Here is a 14857-nt window from a genome sequence, read left to right on the forward strand (position 1 = left end):
TTACAAGCAGAGGACTTAACTCCAGGGCTGTGGAGTCGGTAAGCCAAACCTGCGACTCAGACTCCTCAATTTCCTTTACACCGACTCCGACTCCAACTCCGACTCCCACACATATTGCTTATATTTAAGTGAAAAATTTATTGTAGTACAATGTGAACCTCAGACATTTAATCATTTTTATGATCCAATAATCAAGATATTTAGATAGAACAGAATATATATTGGTGTACTACCCGGTTTTCATTCTTTTTGGTACAGATACGATATGGATAGACAGATATGGATAAATGGATAGATGGAGCAGATTTCTAATCTGCTTTTGCTATTGAAAACATTATCTATGAGCTCAAAAACCTTTCAGGTGATGCAGTTTTTTAAAAAGATGATCAGCTTTTGCAGCTGAAAAACGTATCCTCAAAAAACACAGGAAAAACGCTGTCTGTGAATGTAGCCTTAGATCAGGAATATAACAGCCATTTATAGGACATTTCATAACTTTCCCAAACTCATATGAAAAAATATTCAGCACATCCTGCATTGAATTACTGTACCCAATTTATTATATATTTTAGGAGTCGGTCCATTTTATACCGACTCCAACTCCGACTCCACCAAAATGAGCACCGACTCCGACTCCACAGCCCTGCTTAACTCCAGGTATTTTCTTAAAGGAGTGGAAGAACCTGATGTTTCGCCTGTCCCAAAGAGGAGGGTTAATTGCAAGTGGCATTGCTACATCAATGAAACGGAGAGAGGAGCTACTATTACAAAATAACATTCTTTTGGCAGCTGTTTATGTAGACCCAATGCATCGGATTCTTCTAGATGATCAACAGCCAAGTAAAGGAAAATAAGCTCTGTTTGAAATAGCAGTAAGGATGAAAGGGTTGCAGAACAGTCAGGAGGAACAAGAAGAATTTGGTCGTCCTGCCACATCTTCACCCTCATCATCAACTGATGAAGAATTTAATTTCAAAAAATATTTGGATCACAAGGACCGTGCAAAGCGTTCCCGCATAGAAGAGTAGTCATCCCCATCAAGGAACACAGCAAGTACATTTCAGCAGAATTTTTCATGTGCACTAAAAGAAATTGAGAAATTTGACCGTTCATCAAAAATAACAGTGCAACAAGCGATTCCTCTGTATCCTGACATTGTCAGAGATGTTGCCCGAGTGGTTACTGCTTTGCCACCAACACAAGTTAGTGTAGAGAGGTTGTTCTCTGCTCTCAATATAATTAGATCAGATTTGAGGGCATCCATGAAGGAGGATCTGACAGAGGCAATACTTTTTCTGAGGACAAATTTATAGATTTCTTCTTATTAACTGCATAAAAGTGTTTATTGCATATTTACTTACAGTTTAGAAAAGTTTATAAAAGTTATTTGCTATATTCTAATTGTATTCTAATAAATGTAGTTTTTGCTCTAAGTGGTCTGATTACTTATATGATGGTGAGAAACTGAATAAGCACGATGTTTAATATTTTACAACAGTAAATTTGTTATGAATTGGCCATTTATGAAGGAGTCGGAGCCTGATAAAATCCAGGAGTCGGAGTCGCAACTGTGGCTTACCGACTCCACAGCCCTGGCGGAAACCCTGATTGAGGCTGGGCCCGCTATTCGTGGCGTGGGTAGGATATTGGCACAAAAATATTGCCCTGAGGTTTAAGGCGAGATTACGCACCCCAGTAACCACACAAGACAGCGGTGCTGCCACTAAAAAAATTGCCCTGAGGTTTAAGGCAATATTACGCACCACAGTCATCACACAAGACAGCGGTGCCACTACTAAAAAATTGCCCTGAGGTTTAATGCGAGATTACGCACCCCAGTCACCACACAAGACAGCAGTGCTGACTTCGTGTCAGTTGTGCAGTACCATGCGTCCTATTTGCTGTGAACACAGCACCGCAACAGCACTAAAAAAGTGTCCTGAAGGGGATAAATGTGACCCCAAAATCAGGACGATTTGCACAAACACAACTCTCCCTAGCAGCTGCTCACACTCTCCCTACACTAGCTGAGTTCTGCATGCAATGTGCAGAAAATGGCGGTGGCAGGGCTTATATAGAGCCAGGCTATGACTCATGTACGACGCTTGGTGGCCAGCCAATCATAGTAATGCCACCCACAACTAAAAAGGCTGCTGCATTACTGTGATTGTCAAATGCTGGGCGGGAGGTCCGAGTAGTGCGAGGCGAGTAGTGAAACACTCGCTAAGTTCCGAGTACCGCCTGATAAGAACTGAATGAGTTAAATGAATTCTGCTGAACTTTATCTTTTCTTCGAGGAGATGTCTCAGACATCTCCCTTGTGAACCAAGGTCAAAGATTTCCTGCTTACATGGCAAAGCTGTTGTAGAAGTAACTATTTTTCTTTTCTTTATTGCGCATGTCTGTAAATGTCTAAATTCTTTGCTATAAAAGATGGAAGCCTAACTGATAAGCCAGAGGCGTCTTGGCAGGCATCCCAAGTTGTATTATACAGCTTGTGTCTGTGTAATTCTTCTCGACGGGGCAATCAATTAGAGACATATGGTGTCCTACACCCAAGAACATCGGTCCTTTGGATGAAAGAAGTATCTGAGGGATCCCGACAGTTTCCTGGCGCCTGAACAGGGACCTGAAATAGGCACCTCTCCGAGACTACCCGACCTACGGACCACTCCGGTTACTGATGAAATTGTGAACAGCAGACCTAAACACCTGGCCAGGTAAGAGATCAATTCTTCTCTTCTCTGCTCTTCATAATCTATCATTATAACTAAGGTCCGTATCAAGGGGAATCTAGTAGAGGAGGGGGCCGTAAAATCAGGTCCATATAAGAACTCTGAGGAAATCGGGTGTGACACGCATATGTAATTTCTGCTCGAATGAGAGGTTATTGTAGATTCTGCCTGTATACTGCTATCTTTAGGAGAAGAGCTGATGCAAATCAAAATGGGTATGGTGCATGGACGTTTGCGGGAACAGTCCCAGGGTTGAATATACAAAAATTTCACCACGTACGTAAGGGAGATGAATGGTGGATATTACTAGCATTAAATACACATATCCCATTGAATGATACTTTGAGAGGTCTAACATTACGAAATCTAAGGCTGGGTGAACAGTTCATACTGCGCAGCCCGAACGGACAAGTTTTTCACAATAGACGATTTCGCGTTAGGAATCAAGGAGGTCGTTGAGTGGCTGCTTTGATCTGAAAGATTGTGGAAAGTAGAAAAATAAGCTGCACAGTAGGTATTCGTTCAAAGAGTGGTGATATTGCCTAACTGGGTTATGTGACAGCGTCCTTTCGGGGAGGTCACCGCCTAAGCTTAAATCAACACCCTTTACGAATAAACCTTGTGACAGATAAGAGTGTGATCGAATGAGCACAGGATCATGAAATAAGCCTGTGACGAGATATGATTGAAGAACCCCAGTAGATGGACACTTTATTTACAATCCTGTGTGGTGTGGGAGTGTTACTGTTCGGATGCTACCTAGCATATAAGTACACGAGACACGTAGTACAAGGAGGAACAGACACCCCGTTTAACCTGTTGGCACCTTAGGAAGAAGGTAACGAGGTATAGTAGAGCCTAGTCTTGAGCTTACCCAATACACCACCTAAGGCAGGGGACCAACAGGAAAGAAACAAGAAAAACAGGATAAGAATAAAAGATAAAATGGGGAACAATCAGGGAAAGACACCCGAAGAAGGAGACCGGTTATGTGATATAATTGAGGATAGATATGGAAGTAGTGCAGCAAAGAACCTGGAAAAAGTATTAATCAAATCCAAAGTGCAAGATAGTCAGGCTGTGTGAATCCTTGTATATATGTCTATGAGAACCTCTGAATAAGATGAGAGATGAGTAATTGAGTATAAGAAAAAAAAAAAAATCAGTGAATGAGCACGTATGAATGAATCATCACACATCATTTTTGTGTCAAGAGATTTGTGACCTTTCTAGTTGTGGTGGAATCCCGGACAGATGCGTTATAGATATTTCAAATCTACATCTGAGACTGAATGAATTGAGTAATGATATAGTTCGTGTTATATGTGGCATTACATTGTAAAGCTTCCTGAAAGCATTTGGCCAGAAAAAGGGCAAGGCATGGTTAATCTCATTATACAGTTATCTGCCCTTACACTGAAATCCCGTGATTTTGAGTTTCTTTGTAGAAATTGATTTTGATAAGTCTAAAGAACTACAGAATTCTGTGAAGGACGACGCTGCATTCTGATGGGAGGGGGGAATGATGGCGCTGCGCAGTTTTTCTTCTCCCTTCGCTCTTATCTCTGCTGAGTGTGAGCTGTGCTCAAAATTCTCTGTAATTCTATCCGTAAGGTACGCGCTGAAAGATTTGTGCATTTTAAAGCAACAGTACTTAATTGAAGATTGGAAGTTAAAAGTAAGATATGGTGCCTAATTTAGAAGGGAATTGTAAGTGATTGTTTGGTCATTGTAAGTGATTGCTTGGTCATTAATGTGTTTGAACCTGCTTCTAGTTGTGTGATTGATTTGTATAGCAAATTGTGTCAAATTACAAAAGACAGAGAAGGAAGGAAGCAGTAAAACAAGTGGGACAAATATTGAAAAAGGCAAAAATACCAGAGTGTGAATGTTTGGATGTACAAAAAGGCACAGATAAGGGAAGAAAATAGCAAGTGAATAAATGATGCTTGAGAATGTGCAGCAGTATGGAAGGTGTATTATGAATGTTTGATTGACAAAGTGTAACCAGAGACCCAGACAAAACAGATGGACTTGTAAACACTGTGGTCAGACTCAGACAAACCCAGACTGAATAGCTACTTGTGTGACCTGTGCTACTGACCTAAGAAAATTGCACTAAATCCTATCCAGACAAGATCATAAGAAGCTGACATAATAGTGTGGATAGTGGGTAGTGGGGACATTGGCCCTTGAGGAGTAAGCTGACAGTAGACATCCGACGACCAACCCCATCAGGACCTAGAAGTGTGACTAGAATAAGAAAGATGCAGGTGTATTATCCCTGGAGCCCCTCTGACCAGCTAGCTTTGCTGAAGCAGCTGCCTGACCCTGAAGACCAACCATTCCCGTTTTACAGACACATAAAGGAAGTACAGCAGACATATAAGTGTACCTGGGCAGACCTAGAGAGGTTGGTGAGTTTAAAGGCAGGTGACGCACTAGATCATATAATTAAGACACATACAGATGTGACAAAGAATCAGGCTTGGGGCATGGATGATAAATCTGCACGATCTGGGGAGACGTACTGTGAGTCACTAAGACAATGGGCTGCAGTAGAACAATCAGAGCAGTCTGTACTCCTGACTAATGTGACACAGCAAAAAGGAGAGAGTGTAGAGATGTACTTTGGACGGTTACAGCTGAAATGGGCAGACATGGGGTACATTTGCATAAACCCACTTGATGTTAGAATACTGGTGAATGCATTCATTGACGGTATGAACAAAGACTTACGAGACGCAGTACAGACAGTCAGACCTGAATGGAGATATGTAGATCCGAAAGACCTCCTTAAGGTAGCTAAAGAAATTGAGCAAACAAGGACAATAAGACGACCTGTCATGTATGCTGGAGCACAAGGAAAAAAGTGGAGACGTAATAGGGAAGGCATGTGAGATCACACTGACGTTTCTTTTGACAATCTATTCCCCACATGACATCCATGCCATACTCCTACAAGTTCAACCAAAACATCTGTCTATGGCCAGACAGCTCCGACTTGAGTGTGCTCTACTAATTCCTGAGTATGTCACTCCTCAAAAGATGTAACGTTCTAAATCCAGCCACCCTCCTGCCTGTGGATTCAGAAAAGGGGGGAATTGGTGACCATATTAGCAAGTGAGGAAGGATACTTTGACATGACGCATGAACATGTCTGCATAGAACTGATGAGTCAGGAGACAGTTGGGTTTGCACACATTCATGAAAAACCTGTTCCTAATGCAGACTTTGAGTTTCTTTTTTGTAGATGGCCCCAGATACCACCAGGATGGACGATTCTACACTGGATATGCAGTAGTATCCTCACATGAGGTAATCCGAGCGGAACCACTCTCTCCTCACATGTCGGCGCAGGAGGCAGAGTTGAAGGCACTCACTGAGGCGTGTAGAGCTGCTGCAGGTAAAGTCGCTAATATTTTCACAGATTCGAAGCCCATTAAAAATGCAGAGCTGGCAGTCCAGGTTGGCATTGTCAAGGTAAAAGCACACACAAAGGTGACTCCGTGGAGGTAGAGGGCAATAGAAGGGCGAACGAGGCTGCTAAAATAGCACAAGACGGCCTAGAGAGAGCAGTGGACGGTGGCGGGGAGTCAGCGTATTCCAGCCACATTGGGTCTAGATGTCCTGAAATCCCTCCAGCATAAAGCTGCCCAAACAGAGAAGGTACACCGGGGGAGACTGGGAGCTGAGCTGAACTCAAATGGAGTATGGGAGAATAAGGATAAAATGTGCCCACCAAAGTCCCTGTTCCCAATCATGGCGCAAGCAGCACATGGCCCCAATCACACCTCAAAAAGTCACATGTGTGCCATGGTAGATGCCTTCTGGATCGCTCCTGGCTTCAGTTACGCAGCCGCGAAACTTGTACAATCATGCCTCATCTGTGCACAGCACAACCCAGGTAAAACAGTAAAAGTCCCTAAGAAAGCGACACCTAGGCCTTTCTACCCGTTTCAGAGACGGCAGATTGACGACATACAGCTACCAAGGTAGGAGTGTATGCAAACATCCTAGTATGTGTAGATCTCTTCTCTGGTTGGCAGGAAGCCTATCCGGTAAAACGTGCAAATGCTAAAATGACTACAGACAAACTGATGAAAGAACTGATCTGCAGGTATGGTGTCCCAGAAACCACAGAAACAGATAGGGGTGCACACTTCACGGGAGAAATAAAGAGGGAAGTCATGCAGGCCCCGAGTGTACAGCAAACATTTCATACACCATATAGGCCACAAGGTAGTGGGAAAGTGGAAAGACTAAATGGGACACAAACTGAAAATTCAAAAGGCCATGGCAGACACAGGAAAGAGCTGGGTGGAGTGCTTGCCTCTTGCACTCTTTTCAGTCAGACACACTCCAAATAGAAACACAGGCTTGTCTCCTTCTGAAGTCCTGAGACTTAGAGATCAGTATGATAAAGACAATGATCGTACTAAAGATAGTTGGTGGTCAGACACTTTCTCCTTTCTTAATCCAGCTAATTGGTTTAAGGGTATTGGAGGCTGGATAGCTGGGATTATACTAAGTTTATTACGTATTGCCGTTTGTCTCCTTGTAATATATGTGCTACTGAAACTTGTTTTTTGGTGTATCTCTATATGCAAGAAAAGATGCAGAAATAGATAAGGAAGTTTGACTGTAAACAACAAGAATTTAACTATTATTCCTTTGAGTCCTAGATTGACATCTCATTTCTGGCATGAAGGAGCGTACTCTTGCAATGATGGACGTGGCTTCAGTATCTGGGGGATGGAGAAGGTAGAAGACCTGTCTCCCTTGGGCAACCCGTCGGCCTGGGATAGTACCTGGTGAACGAGCCACTATCCGCTGTTGTTGCAGGATCCAGTGTTCCAGATTGTGGAAAATGAAGATGTCAAAGGGGGGAATGATAAGAACTGAATGAGTTAAATGAATTCTGCTGAACTTTATCTTTTCTTCGAGGAGATGTCTCAGACATCTCCCTTGTGAACCAAGGTCAAAGATTTCCTGCTTACATGGCAAAGCTGTTGTAGAAGTAACTATTTTTCTTTTCTTTATTGCGCATGTCTGTAAATGTCTAAATTCTTTGCTATAAAAGATGGAAGCCTAACTGATAAGCCAGAGGCGTCTTGGCAGGCATCCCGAGTTGTATTATACAGCTTGTGTCTGTGTAATTCTTCTCGACGGGGCAATCAATTAGAGACATATGGTGTCCTACACCCAAGAACATCGGTCCTTTGGATGAAAGAAGTATCTGAGGGATCCCGACACGCGAGTACTTCATTACTCGCCGAGTACCGAATACCCACAATTATATTCGCTCATGCATACTTATGACCATGTGTTATTTCAGTTTTTCTTTTTTAACCCCTTTCTGACAGCCAATGTACTATTCCATCCATGTAACCTGGGCCTGTCTGACCATGGACAGAACAGTACGTCTCAATGATTGGCGGCGCACACGGGTGGTGTGCGGCCGATTGTGGCCGGATGTCAGCAGATTCTCATAGCTGACATCAGGCACTAAGTGCCAGGAGCGGTCACGGACCGCTCCTGCACTTTAACCCCCCCGAAATGCTGCAATCGAACACCATCGCAACATTACAGGAACAGGCAGCGTGAGGAGGGGACCCGATTGCTGCCAAGGTAACTTGATGTCGTCATGATGACATCCAGGTTACCAGAGTTAAGAAACTTCTTGTCATGCACAGTGCATGATCAGGAAGTCTCTCAGGTCAGTGTGCAGTAAGTGCAGCGCTGACAGCTTCTATAGCCTGCAGATGCTGCTTCATTTGCATGCTATAGAAGCGATCAGCCTGCCTGCAAAAAATGGTTGTCCCATAGTGGGACAAAATGTAAAAGTTAGAATAAAGTGTATAAAAAAAAAAAAAAAAAAAATTAACATTTATTCTATCACTTAATAAATATTTGAACGGGAAAAAAATCTAAACAATAAAAGTACACATATTTGGTAACGCCGCCTCCGTATGACTAGCCTATAAAACTGTCCCACTAATTAACCCCTTTAGTGAACATTAGAAAAAAAAAACAAGGCAAAAAACAATGCCGAACAAAAAGTGGAATAACAGGTGTTTAAAAAGATGGATAAAAATAAACATAGTACCGCTGAAAACGTCATCTTGTCCCGCAAAAAACAAGCCACCATTTAGCTCCATCACCCGAAAGATAAAAAAGTTATGGCTCTCAGAATAAAGCGATGCAATACTAATTTTTTTTTTTTTTTTACATAAAATAGTTTTTAATGTATAAAAGCGCGAAAACATAAAAAAATTATATATAAAAAAAAAAAAAAAAGGTATCGCTGTAATCGTACTAACCCGAAAAATAAAACTGCTTTATCAATTTTACCACAAGCGGAACGGTATAAATACCTCCCCCAGAAATTCATGAATTGCTGGTTTTCGTTCATTCTACCTCCCAAAAAATCGGAATAAAAAGCGATCAAAAAATGTCATGTGCCCAAAAATGGTACCAATAAAAACGTCAACTCGTCCCTCAAAAAAACAAGACCTCACATGACTCTGTGGGCCAAAATATGGAAAAATTATAGCTCTCATGATGCAAAAAATATTTTTTGCAATAAAGTGCGTCTTTTAGTGTGTGACAGAGGCCAAACCGAAAAACCCGCTATAACGCCTCTTTCACACATCCTGATATTTCCGGTACCGGAGATGTCAGTGTGTGTAATACTTGTGGCATGCGTATGCCGCATCAGTACCACAAAGACAGGTGCCAGGGAATAAACGTTTACAGTAAGCGCTGGTCCCCTGCATCGGGTGCTGAACACAGCTCTCATCATTCTCCCTTGCTCTGCCTGCGATCGTCACAAGCAGGGGAGAATGATGAGAGCCATATTCAGCACCCGACATCGGGAAACAGCACTTACTGTAACGCTTCTTCCCCGGCGCTGAAGCGTGTCATATGGATGACATCCATGCATGTTATGCGTGTGCTGGATGTTTTATGGCCCATGCTGACATTAAAAAACGGACATGTCAGCGTGTTTTGCCCACGGACACATGGTCCGTGGAAAAACACTGACGTGCACAGACCCATTCACTTGAATAGGCAAATAGTGCTCCGTTCCTCCCAAGTCTCTCCTCATTGCTGCCCGCTCATTAAACCAATGAATATGCGCATATTCATGACTTTAATGAGCGGTACCACATGACCTCTGAAGGAAGGAGCCTGAGACCGTGGGAAAAACAGAAGGGCTGCAGAGACGCATCGGGGGGTCAGTATGAACTGACAACCACGCTCCCCCTCGCATATATGACTCGCATATAAGCCGAGAGGGGTCTTTCAACCCCCAAAAAATGGGCTGAAAACCTTGGCTTATACGCAAGTATATACGGTAAATCTGATATCGCTGTAATTGCACCGACCTAAAGTATAAAGTCGTCTAATCACTTATACCGCACGAGGAATGGTATAAAATATAAATAAAACCTATTTTTCACCTACTGTTTATTTAATCATTCTGACTCCCAAAGATCACAATAAGGCTTGGCTACCTGCTGAGCGCTTACATCGGAGTTTCCATGTAAATCTCTGAAACACGATTCCCTAAAATGAAGCAGATGGAGGAACTATGGACTTTTTCTGGCCTGTGATCCGGCGGTGTCCATTTTTTTTGTTTTTGTTTTTTAAGGTGCGCATAAAACACTGTCCTCCACAGTTTTGTACAGTTCTAAAAACAATAAAAAGGACATCACTGAATAGAGGCAACTCTGCTGTCTCATCATAGTCAATAGTTCCTTCGGGGGTTTCATCTGAATCACTTCACTTTGAGATTTAGGCCGGGATCACACTACCGTGTGTGATGGCGAAACTTGAGTCTCTCGCATCAACACCCAGCGCTGCCGCCAGCACTCAGGACCGGAGCTGCGGCTGCATAGAAATACATGCAGCCGCAGCTCCGGTCCTGAGTGGCGGCGGCAGCGCCGGGTGTTGATGCGAGAGACTCATGTGAGTTTCTCGCATCACACACGGTAGTGTGATCCCGGCCTTAGATGAATATCCCAAAATTAGTGCTCAGCGTAGTGCGCAGGATAAATGTGATCCCAAACGTTACGTAAAATGTTCCCAATAAAAACTTCAACTTAATGCACAAAAAAAGTCCCCACTCAAGTCCATCTTCTGTCAATGATAATATAGAGGGCTTCCACGTTACTGGTAGCACAAAGACCCTGGAAAAGCGAAATGGCTTTTCACCCCCCTCCAAAAGAAATTCAGCAAATTCTGTGCTCCATGTACCTAAACCACATTTAGCGTTCACATGTTTGACATTTCTGTAGCATTAAGAACCCACATAATTTACGCATGCATGTCTCCAGAAGCCTGAACTTGGCATAACATACTGGTCACTGCAACGGCAGTTTGCAATTTTCACTCAGCAACATCCACAGCTGCTTCTTTCTGGAAAACACCTATGAAGTCAAAATTGTCACTGCACATGTAGATAAATTCTCAAAGGGGTATAACACAGGTCAACGAAAAAAATTTTTTTTTCTGGTGTCCAAAATATTTTAATGAATTTGGGGTATTTTTGGGGTGCTGATTCTGAATATGTCATCAGTTTTGCCAGATTGGCTCAAGTTTTTGAGATTTTTGGTATCTTATTTATAGCACTTGTTGGTAAATGCGACGCATCATCTCATTAATTTCTTTGGATTAGTACTTGAACTGAGCAGTTCTCAATATAGTTTTGTGTTAATTAGTGTTCTAAAAGTTTGTTCATAGCTTGATTTTTGCACTAACTTTATGTTGTTGTCTGTTTTCCAGTGAAAAGCATGAACTCATCATGAAGAAGTTGTCTTAACGATCCAGACTCATTCTGTTACATTTGTGGTGAATATACACCGCCAAAACATAGAAGAAACATAACAGACTTCGTAAAAAAAGTGTATTTTGCCTATTTTGGGGTTATGCTTGGGGACCAAGACAAGTTTTGGGCACCACACATAGTGTGCAAAGCATGTATCGAATTATTACGAAAATGGAGCAAAGGACAAAGAAAAAGCTTCAAATTTGGTGTTCCAATGGTGTGGAGAGAGCCAAAAAATCATCATGATGACTGTTATTTCTGTGCAGTGCAAGTGCAAGGATTCAATAAGCATAAGAAACGAAAATGGGAGTAACATGGAATCTGCAAGAAGGCCTGTCCCTCATTGTGAAGATGTGCCTGTACCTGTGTTTACCATAAATAACAGTCATCATGATGATTTTTTGGCTCTCTCCACACCATTGGAACACCAAATTTGAAGCTTTTTCTTTGTCCTTTGCTCCATTTTCGTAATAATTCGATACATGCTTTGCACACTATGTGTGGTGCCCAAAACTTGTCTTGGTCCCCAAGCATAACCCCAAAATAGGCAAAATACACTTTTTTTACGAAGTCTGTTATGTTTCTTCTATGTTTTGGCAGTGTGTATTCACCACAAATGTAACAGAATGAGTCTGGATCGTTAAGACAACTTCTTCTTGATGAGTTCATGCTTTTCACTGGAAAACAGACAACAACATAAAGTTAGTGCAAAAATCAAGCTATGAACAAACTTTTAGAACACTAATTAACACAAAACTATATTGAGAACTGCTCAGTTCAAGTACTAATCCAAAGAAATTAATGAGATGATGCGTCGCATTTACCAACAAGTGCTATAAATAAGATACCAAAAATCTCAAAAACTTGAGCCAATCTGGCAAAACTGATGACATATTCAGAATCAGCACCCCAAAAATACCCTAAATTCGATGAAATATCTTTGGCACCAAAAATGCTGTTGACCAGTGTAATTACCTAAATGGGGTCACTTGAGGGGGGATTATGTTCTTCTAGCGCTTAGGTCTCTGTAAATGTAGTCCACAAACTATTTTAAGAAAAGCTGCACTCCAGGAGGCAAATAGCACTCTGTCCCTCCCAAGTCTCACCGCGTGGCTAAGCAGTAATGTACAGCCATATATAGGGTATTTCGCCATTCAGCAGAAATTGTGGGACAAATTTTGCTGTAACTTTAACCCATTTCCCAGTGTGAAAATGTAAAATTTAGGGCTTATACAATTACATTTTTACCACCAAAATGTTATTTTATTCTTCACTGTCCAATAGTATAAAACTCTGTGACACACCTGGGGTGTAATATGATCACTGCCCCCCCAAAGATGAATTCATTGAGAGGACAAGTTTATAAAATGGTGTCTCTTAGGCGAGCGAGGGGGGGGTTGATACCCCAGGGGCTCTGCCAGTTTTATATAGCATCCTCAAAGCAGTCCAGCAGAACCTGTGGCGCTTATTTCCTTCTGAGCCTTGCACTGAGCCTCAAAAGTAGTTTTCGACCACACATGGGGTAACGGTGTACTCAGGAGAAATTGCACAACAAATTTTGTGGTCCATTTTCTCCTGTTACCCTTACAAAAATGCAAAAATTCGGGTTAAAAACATTTTTGTGAGAAAAATTTGATTTTTTTAATTTTCACGGCTACCTGGGGTTTCAAGGTGCTTACCACACATCTAGATAAGTTCCCTAAATGGTGTCACTTTTACAGGGTTTTCACTGTTTAGGCACATGAGAGGCTCTCCAACCGCAACATGGTGTCCGCTAGTTATTCCAGCAAATTTTGCATTCACAAAGTTAAATGGTGCTTCTTCTATTCTGAGTCCTGCCATGAGCCCAAACAGTGTTTTTTCCCCCACATATGGGGTATCGCCATGCTCAGAAGAAATTGCACAACTAATTTTGGGGTCCTTTTTTTTCCTGTTACCCCTGTGAAAATAAATTTGGATCTAAAAAAAAATTTTTGCAAAAAAAAAAAACGTTAATTTTTTTTCCCACATTCTAAAAATTCATGTGAAACACCTGAAGGGTTAATAAACTTCTTGATTGTGGTTTTGAGCAGTTTTTAGAATGGTGTCACTTTGGGGTATTTTCTGTCATATAGGCCCCTCAAAATCACCTCAAATGTGAGGTGCTCCCTAAAAATAACATGGTTTTGTAGATTTTGCTATAAAAATGAGAAATCGCTGGTCAACTTTTAACCCTTATAGCTTCCTAACAAAAAAACATTTCAAAAATTGTGCTGATGTAATGTAGATATGAGGAAAATGGTATTTATTAACTATTTTGTGTGACATAAGGCTCTAATTTAAGGGCATAAAAATGAAAAGTTTGAAAATTGAAAAATGTTAAACTTTTCATTTTTTCCACAAATAAGCGCAAATCATATCAAAGAAATTTTACCAATACCATGAAGTACAAAATGTCACAAAAAACAATCTGAGAATCAGTGGGATCCATGGAAGCGTTCGAGAGTTATTACCACATAAAATGACAGTGATCAGAATTGTTGAATTTGGCCTGGTCAGGAAGGTGAAAAAAGGCTTGGGGGTGAGGGCAGTTAATAAAAAAATTAAACACCAAATGCGGTACATGTTCCTATTTTTATAAATCTAATGGATATTTAATTAAAAAAAAAAACACAAAACATACAGATGGTAACCTGTATATGATCCAATTTTTGCACACCCATTGACTCAAAATGAGTCTGATCTGGAATATGAATCAAGTAAGGAAAGCTGCGATTTTTTACATGCAGACCATGTGGAGATCTCAAGCAGCACCACCCATTTAGCACCCTCAAAAAGCACCTCCTGCCCAGGGCCGGACTGGCCATCTGTCAAATGCCAGAAGGGCCTGTCTGGTCGTGGGCCACCTTGTCTGCTATGTAGTTAACAGAATCGGTGTTCTCACGACACCCATACTGTTATGAAATATGACGGAGCACAAAGTCACTGACTCCGTCACTTACCCCAGCAGTCCATGGCTATCATTAGAAATATTGGTCTGGTAGTAAATCTTGATTTCCTCCATCCAGGGTAATATATCCCATCTGGTGCTCAGGGACGGGCCTATGGGACTTCAAATGCCAGGGCTGAATTTCAGCCCCAGTCCGTACCTGCTCCCGCCACACGCTTAGCACCCTCAAGCGGCGCCTCCCGCCACACGCTTAGCACCCTCAAGCGGCTCCTCCCGCCACACGCTTAGCACCCTCAAGCGGCTCCTCCCGCCACACGCTTAGCACCCTCAAGCGGTTCCTCCCGCCACACGCTTAGCACC

This window comes from Dendrobates tinctorius, unplaced genomic scaffold (genome assembly GCF_039654945.1).
Source record: "Dendrobates tinctorius isolate UK_male_01 unplaced genomic scaffold, ASM3965494v1 ptg000162l, whole genome shotgun sequence".
Lineage (NCBI taxonomy): Eukaryota > Metazoa > Chordata > Amphibia > Anura > Dendrobatidae > Dendrobates > Dendrobates tinctorius.